The sequence below is a fragment of the Astatotilapia calliptera genome, chromosome 14, assembly GCF_964374335.1.
Source record: "Astatotilapia calliptera chromosome 14, fAstCal68.1, whole genome shotgun sequence".
In the NCBI taxonomy this organism is placed as follows: Eukaryota; Metazoa; Chordata; class Actinopteri; order Cichliformes; family Cichlidae; genus Astatotilapia; species Astatotilapia calliptera.
Genome location: NC_137435.1, coordinates 41,401,318 through 41,410,198, shown reverse-complemented (window position 1 = coordinate 41,410,198; position 8,881 = coordinate 41,401,318). Strand labels below are relative to the sequence as shown.

At 46.8% G+C, this 8,881-nt stretch overlaps 1 long non-coding RNA gene across 1 annotated transcript; it reads left to right on the top strand.

Annotated features, from left to right (window-relative positions):
• The first annotated feature begins 7,947 nt into the window (after positions 1–7,947).
• LOC113034346 (uncharacterized) lies at positions 7,948–8,599 on the top strand. Its single transcript, XR_013901278.1, has 2 exons — positions 7,948–8,315; positions 8,503–8,599. It is a non-coding gene; the product is annotated as an uncharacterized LOC113034346 (long non-coding RNA).
• The last annotated feature ends 282 nt before the right edge of the window (positions 8,600–8,881 follow it).

Below are 8,881 nucleotides of genomic sequence, written 5' to 3'. Positions count from 1 at the left end.
TTCAGAGTTCCGGAATGCACCAAGGTTCCGGAATGTACCAAGGTTCCGGAATGTTAAGAGTTCCGGAATGCACCAAGGTTCCGGAATGTTCAGAGTTCCGGAATGCACCAAGGTTCCGGAATGTTAAGAGTTCCGGAATGCACCAAGGTTCCGGAATGTTAAGAGTTCCGGAATGCACCAAGGTTCCGGAATGTTCAGAGTTCCGGAATGCACCAAGGTTCCGGAATGTTAAGAGTTCCGGAATGCACCAAGGTTCCGGAATGTTCAGAGTTCCGGAATGCACCAAGGTTCCGGAATGTTCAGAGTTCCGGAATGCACCAAGGTTCCGGAATGCACCAAGGTTCCGGAATGTTCAGAGTTCCGGAATGCACCAAGGTTCCGGAATGTACCAAGGTTCCGGAATGTTAAGAGTTCCGGAATGCACCAAGGTTCCGGAATGTTCAGAGTTCCGGAATGCACCAAGGTTCCGGAATGTTAAGAGTTCCGGAATGCACCAAGGTTCCGGAATGTTAAGAGTTCCGGAATGCACCAAGGTTCCGGAATGTTCAGAGTTCCGGAATGCACCAAGGTTCCGGAATGTTAAGAGTTCCGGAATGCACCAAGGTTCCGGAATGTTCAGAGTTCCGGAATGCACCAAGGTTCCGGAATGTTCAGAGTTCCGGAATGCACCAAGGTTCCGGAATGCACCAAGGTTCCGGAATGTTCAGAGTTCCGGAATGCACCAAGGTTCCGGAATGCACCAAGGTTCCGGAATGTTCAGAGTTCCGGAATGCACCAAGGTTCCGGAATGCACCAAGGTTCCGGAATGTTCAGAGTTCCGGAATGCACCAAGGTTCCGGAATGTTAAGAGTTCCGGAATGCACCAAGGTTCCGGAATGTTAAGAGTTCCGGAATGCACCAAGGTTCCGGAATGTTAAGAGTTCCGGAATGCACCAAGGTTCCGGAATGTTCAGAGTTCCGGAATGCACCAAGGTTCCGAAATGCACCAAGGTTCCGGAATGTTCGGAATTCCGGAATGTTCAGAGTTCCGGAATGCACCAAGGTTCCGGAATGTTCGGAATTCCGGAATGTTCAGAGTTCCGGAATGTTCAGAGTTCCGGAATGCACCAAGGTTCGGGAATGTTCGGAATTCCGGAATGTACCAAGGTTCCGGAATGTTCAGAGTTCCGGAATGCACCAAGGTTCCGGAATGCACCAAGGTTCCGGAATGTTCAGAGTTCCGGAATGTTCAGAGTTCCGGAATGCACCAAGGTTCCGGAATGTTCGGAATTCCGGAATTTTCAGAGTTCCGGAATGCACCAAGGTTCCGGAATGTTCGGAATTCCGGAATGTTCAGAGTTCCGGAATGTTCAGAGTTCCGGAATGCACCAAGGTTCGGGAATGTTCGGAATTCCGGAATGCACCAAGGTTCCGGAATGTTCAGAGTTCCGGAATGCACCAAGGTTCCGGAATGTTCAGAGTTCCGGAATGCACCAAGGTTCCGGAATGTTCAGAGTTCCGGAATGTTCAGAGTTCCGGAATGCACCAAGGTTCCGGAATTAGAATGAAAACAATGGACTATTAATACATTCTAATTCCGTTGTTGTCATTCAAACTCTGTTCTGTACATTTCAATTCAGTTTTTTTTATTCTAATTCCATTGTTTTCATTCAAACTCTGTTCTGTACATTTCAATTCAGTTTTTTTTATTCTAATTCCATTGCTTTCATTCAAACTCTGTTCTGTACATTCTAATTCCGTTGTGTTCATTCAAACTCTGTTCTGTACATTTCTATTCTGTTGTTTTGATTCAAATTCCATTGTTTTTATTCAAACTCAGTTTTGTACATTCTACTTCCGTTTTTCATTCAAACTCTGTTCTGTATATTCTAATTCTGTTGTTTTCATTCAAAGTCTGTTCTATACATTCTAATTCCGTTGTTTTCATTCAAACTCTGTTCTGTACATTCTAATTCCGTTGTTTTCATTCAAACTCTATTCTGTACATTCTAATTCCGTTGTTTTCATTCAAACTCTGTTCTGTACATTTCAATCCTGTTTTTTTTATTCTAATTCCGTTGTTTTCATTCAAACTCTGTTCTGTACATTCAAATTCTGTTGTTTACTTTCAAACTCTGTTCTGTACATTCTACTTCCGTTTTTCATTCAAACTCTGTTCTGTATATTCTAATTCTGTTGTTTTCATTCAAAGTCTGTTCTGTACATTCTAATTCCGTTGTTTTCATTCAAACTCTGTTCTGTACATTCTAATTCCTAAATGTTCGGAATTCCAGAATGTTCAGAGTTCCGGAATGTTCAGAGTTCCGGAATGCACCAAGGTTCTGGAATGTTCGGAATTCCAGAATGTTCAGAGTTCCGGAATGTTCAGAGTTCCGGAATGCACCAAGGTTCGGGAATGTTCGGAATTCCGGAATGTTCAGAGTTCCGGAATGCACCAAGGTTCCGGAATGTTCAGAGTTCCGGAATGCACCAAGGTTCCGGAATGTTCAGAATTCCGGAATGTTCAGAGTTCCGGAATGCACCAAGGTTCCGGAATGTTCGGAATTCCGGAATGCACCAAGGTTCCGGAATGCACCAAGGTTCCGGAATGTTCAGAGTTCCGGAATGCACCAAGGTTCCGGAATGTTCAGAATTCCGGAATGTTCAGAGTTCCGGAATGCACCAAGGTTCCGGAATGTTCAGAGTTCCGGAATGCATCAAGGTTCCGGAATGTTCAGAATTCCGGAATGTTCAGAATTCCGGAATGTTCGGAATTCCGGAATGCACAAAGGTTCCGGAATGTTCAGAATTCCGGAATGCACAAAGGTTCCGGAATGTTCAGAGTTCCGGAATGCACCAAGGTTCCGGAATGTTCGGAATTCCGGAATGTTCAGAGTTCCGGAATGTTCGGAATTCCGGAATGTTCAGAGTTCCGGAATGCACCAAGGTTCCGGAATGCACAAAGGTTCCGGAATGTTCAGAGTTCCGGAATGTTCAGAGTTCCGGAATGCACCAAGGTTCGGGAATGTTCGGAATTCCGGAATGTTCAGAGTTCCGGAATGCACCAAGGTTCCGGAATGTTCGGAATTCCGGAATGTTCAGAGTTCCGGAATGTTAAGAGTTCCGGAATGCACCAAGGTTCCGGAATGTTAAGAGTTCCGGAATGCACCAAGGTTCCGGAATGTTAAGAGTTCCGGAATGCACCAAGGTTCCGGAATGTTCAGAGTTCCGGAATGCACCAAGGTTCCGGAATGTTCGGAATTCCGGAATGTTCAGAGTTCCGGAATGCACCAAGGTTCCGGAATGTTCGGAATTCCGGAATGTTCAGAGTTCCGGAATGTTCAGAGTTCCGGAATGCACCAAGGTTCCGGAATGTTCGGAATTCCGGAATGTTCAGAGTTCCGGAATGCACCAAGGTTCTGGAATGTTCGGAATTCCGGAATGTTAAGAGTTCCGGAATGCACCAAGGTTCTGGAATGTTCGGAATTCCAGAATGTTCAGAGTTCCGGAATGTTCAGAGTTCCGGAATGCACCAAGGTTCGGGAATGTTCGGAATTCCGGAATGTTCAGAGTTCCGGAATGCACCAAGGTTCCGGAATGTTCAGAGTTCCGGAATGCACCAAGGTTCCGGAATGTTCAGAATTCCGGAATGTTCAGAGTTCCGGAATGCACCAAGGTTCCGGAATGTTCGGAATTCCGGAATGCACCAAGGTTCCGGAATGCACCAAGGTTCCGGAATGTTCAGAGTTCCGGAATGCACCAAGGTTCCGGAATGTTCAGAATTCCGGAATGTTCAGAGTTCCGGAATGCACCAAGGTTCCGGAATGTTCAGAGTTCCGGAATGCATCAAGGTTCCGGAATGTTCAGAGTTCCGGAATGCACCAAGGTTCCGGAATGTTCGGAATTCCGGAATGCACAAAGGTTCCGGAATGTTCAGAATTCCGGAATGCACAAAGGTTCCGGAATGTTCAGAGTTCCGGAATGCACCAAGGTTCCGGAATGTTCGGAATTCCGGAATGTTCAGAGTTCCGGAATGTTCGGAATTCCGGAATGTTCAGAGTTCCGGAATGCACCAAGGTTCCGGAATGCACAAAGGTTCCGGAATGTTCAGAGTTCCGGAATGTACAGAGTTCCGGAATGCATCAAGGTTCCGGAATGTTCAGAGTTCCGGAATGCACCAAGGTTCCGGAATGTTCAGAATTCCGGAATGCACAAAGGTTCCGGAATGTTCAGAGTTCCGGAATGCACCAAGGTTCCGGAATGTTCGGAATTCCGGAATGTTCAGAGTTCCGGAATGTTCGGAATTCCGGAATGTTCAGAGTTCCGGAATGCACCAAGGTTCCGGAATGCACAAAGGTTCCGGAATGTTCAGAGTTCCGGAATGTTCAGAGTTCCGGAATGCACCAAGGTTCCGGAATGTTCGGAATTCCGGAATGTTCAGAGTTCCGGAATGCACCAAGGTTCCGGAATGTTCGGAATTCCGGAATGTTCAGAGTTCCGGAATGTTCAGAGTTCCGGAATGCACCAAGGTTCCGGAATGTTCGGAATTCCGGAATGTTCAGAGTTCCGGAATGCACCAAGGTTCCGGAATGTTCGGAATTCCGGAATGTTCAGAGTTCCGGAATGTTCAGAGTTCCGGAATGCACCAAGGTTCCGGAATGTTCGGAATTCCGGAACGTTCAGAGTTCCGAAATGCACCAAGGTTCCGGAATGTTCGGAATTCCGGAATGTTCAGAGTTCCAGAATGCACCAAGGTTCCGGAATGTTCGGAATTCCGGAATGTTCAGAGTTCCGGAATGCACCAAGGTTCCGGAATGTTCGGAATTCCGGAATGTTCAGAGTTCCGGAATGCACCAAGGTTCCGGAATGTTCGGAATTCCGGAATGCACAAAGGTTCCGGAATGTTCAGAATTCCGGAATGCACAAAGGTTCCGGAATGTTCAGAGTTCCGGAATGCACCAAGGTTCCGGAATGTTCGGAATTCCGCAATGTTCAGAGTTCCGGAATGTTCGGAATTCCGGAATGTTCAGAGTTCCGGAATGCACCAAGGTTCCGGAATGCACAAAGGTTCCGGAATGTTCAGAGTTCCGGAATGTTCAGAGTTCCGGAATGCACCAAGGTTCCGGAATGCACCAAGGTTCCGGAATGTTCGGAATTCCGGAATGTTCAGAATTCCGGAATGCACCAAGGTTCCGGAATGTTCGGAATTCCGGAATGTTCAGAGTTCCGGAATGTTCAGAGTTCCGGAATGCACCAAGGTTCCGGAATGTTCGGAATTCCGGAATGTTCAGAGTTCCGGAATGCACCAAGGTTCCGGAATGTTCGGAATTCCGGAATGTTCAGAGTTGCGGAATGCACCAAGGTTCCGGAATGTTCGGAATTCCGGAATGTTCAGAGTTCCGGCATATTCGGAGTTCCGGAATGCACCAAGGTTCCGGAATGTTAAGAGTTCCGGAATGCACCAAGATTCTGGAATGTTCGGAATTCCAGAATGTTCAGAGTTCCGGAATGTTCAGAGTTCCGGAATGCACCAAGGTTCTGGAATGTTCGGAATTCCAGAATGTTCAGAGTTCCGGAATGTTCAGAGTTCCGGAATGCACCAAGGTTCCGGAATGCACAAAGGTTCCGGAATGTTCAGTGTTCCGGAATGTTCAGAGTTCCGGAATGCACCAAGGTTCCGGAATGTTCGGAATTCCGGAATGTTCAGAGTTCCGGAATGCACCAAGGTTCCGGAATGTTCGGAATTCCGGAATGTTCAGAGTTCCGGAATGTTCAGAGTTCCGGAATGCACCAAGGTTCCGGAATGTTCGGAATTCCGGAATGTTCAGAGTTCCGGAATGCACCAAGGTTCGGGAATGTTCGGAATTCCGGAATGTTCAGAGTTCCGGAATGTTCAGAGTTCCGGAATGCACCAAGGTTCCGGAATGTTCGGAATTCCGGAATGTTCAGAGTTCCGGAATGCACCAAGGTTCCGGAATGTTCGGAATTCCAGAATGTTCAGAGTTCCGGAATGCACCAAGGTTCTGGAATGTTCGGAATTCCGGAATGTTCAGAGTTCCGGCATATTCGGAGTTCCTGAATGCACCAAGGTTCCGGAATGTTAAGAGTTCCGGAATGCACCAAGGTTCCGGAATGTTTAGAGTTCCGGAATGCACCAAGGTTCCGGAATGCTCGGAATTCCGGAATGTTCAGAGTTCCGGAATGTTCAGAGTTCCGGAATGCACCAAGGTTCTGGAATGTTCGGAATTCCAGAATGTTCAGAGTTCCGGAATGTTCAGAGTTCCGGAATGCACCAAGGTTCGGGAATGTTCGGAATTCCGGAATGTTCAGAGTTCCGGAATGCACCAAGGTTCCGGAATGTTCAGAATTCCGGAATGTTCAGCGTTCCGGAATGCACCAAGGTTCCGGAATGTTCGGAATTCCGGAATGCACCAAGGTTCCGGAATGCACCAAGGTTCCGGAATGTTCAGAGTTCCGGAATGCACCAAGGTTCCGGAATGTTCGGAATTCCGGAATGTTCAGAGTTCCGGAATGCACCAAGGTTCCGGAATGTTCGGAATTCCGGAATGTTCAGAGTTCCGGAATGTTCAGAGTTCCGGAATGCATCAAAGTTCCGGAATGTTCAGAGTTCCGGAATGCACCAAGGTTCCGGAATGTTCGGAATTCCGGAATGCACAAAGGTTCCGGAATGTTCAGAATTCCGGAATGCACAAAGGTTCCGGAATGTTCAGAGTTCCGGAATGCACCAAGGTTCCGGAATGTTCGGAATTCCGCAATGTTCAGAGTTCCGGAATGTTCGGAATTCCGGAATGTTCAGAGTTCCGGAATGCACCAAGGTTCCGGAATGCACAAAGGTTCCGGAATGTTCAGAGTTCCGGAATGTTCAGAGTTCCGGAATGCACCAAGGTTCCGGAATGCACCAAGGTTCCGGAATGTTCAGAATTCCGGAATGTTCAGTATTCCGGAATGCACCAAGGTTCCGGAATGTTCGGAATTCCGGAATGTTCAGAGTTCCGGAATGTTCAGAGTTCCGGAATGCACCAAGGTTCCGGAATGTTCGTAATTCCGGAATGTTCAGAGTTCCGGAATGCACCAAGGTTCCGGAATGTTCAGAGTTCCGGAATGCACAAAGGTTCGGGAATGTTCGGAATTCCGGAATGTTCAGAGTTCCGGAATGCACCAAGGTTCCGGAATGTTCAGAATTCCGGAATGTTCAGAGTTCCGGAATGCACCAAGGTTCCGGAATGTTCGGAATTCCGGAATGCACCAAGGTTCCGGAATGCACCAAGGTTCCGGAATGTTCAGAGTTCCGGAATGCACCAAGGTTCCGGAATGTTCGGAATTCCGGAATGTTCAGAGTTCCTGAATGCACCAAGGTTCCGGAATGTTCGGAATTCCGGAATGTTCAGAGTTCCGGAATGTTCAGAGTTCCGGAATGCATCAAGGTTCCGGAATGTTCAGAGTTCCGGAATGCACCAAGGTTCCGGAATGTTCGGAATTCCGGAATGCACAAAGGTTCCGGAATGTTCAGAGTTCCGGAATGCACCAAGGTTCCGGAATGTTCGGAATTCCGGAATGTTCAGAGTTCCGGAATGTTCGGAATTCCGGAATGTTCAGAGTTCCGGAATGCACCAAGGTTCCGGAATGCACAAAGGTTCCGGAATGTTCAGAGTTCCGGAATGTTCAGAGTTCCGGAATGCACCAAGGTTCCGGAATGTTCGGAATTCCGGAATGTTCAGAGTTCCGGAATGCACCAAGGTTCCGGAATGTTCGGAATTCCGGAATGTTCAGAGTTCCGGAATGTTAAGAGTTCCGGAATGCACCAAGGTTCCGGAATGTTAAGAGTTCCGGAATGCACCAAGGTTCCGGAATGTTAAGAGTTCCGGAATGCACCAAGGTTCCGGAATGCTCGGAATTCCGGAATGTTCGGAATTCCGGAATGTTCAGAGTTCCGGAATGTTCAGTGTAGCTGCCGTCATAGGCAACTCTCGCATTTAAGTTCATTTTATTAGATATGTAAGGTTGAAACAATTAGTAGTTGAAATATTAAGAAATAAATCAATAGTAATTCATGTTTTGTTCATTGGATTTATATGTTTAAATGTGTTATTTTTACTAATTGTGCAATTAGATAGGAACCTTTTCTATAGTTCCGTCTGTTGTTGCTAAGAGGGTATTTTTGGCTGGCACACTCAGCAAGCTAATTGAGACGAGCCACGAGGTTTGCACGTCCACAGTAAGATAGTAAATAGTAAGATAAATAAAAGAGTGCCTTTTTTGGACCTCCCCACGATGTAAGGATTAAAGTTTTATTCCCTTTGAGTGAGGCCAATGAGGTAAATGTTTTCTTTTGTTTATTTTCATTGTATGTAAATATGCTAGTGTTGCGTGATATTCTAGTGCAATTACCGCAGTGCGAGGTGTAATGTGTATTTTATTGATTGTTTTGTTGGAATGTTTCGCCATATATAATGCTTAGGGGCTTTATTAAGAATATTCATTTAAGTTTGTATTTCTTTTTAGTTCTGACGGCATTGTATCGGCTGTGGTTGGACATCATTACAAGTTAAGGCATGTCGAAGAATCCTCCTGTCCGAAATAAATGTCAGTTAAAACACAAGGAACAAGTTGAGCTTTATTACGACTCGAGGGGAGTAACAGTCAGAACTCAGCCTGCTTCGTGCTGGAGGAGAGAGAAGGAGAAAGAGGTCTGCCGAGCGGGAGCGGAGCTGAGCCGAGTGGGAGCGGAGCCGAGCCGAGCCGAGCCGACAGCGCGCCGGGTCACGTGATTAAGCTCGCGTCTCTGTCAAGCATCAAAGACGCTCAAACACACACACAGACATCTCATAAAGCAACCAGAGTCCAGTGGTGCAGCTTGGTTAAGCTACAAAGAAGTAACACG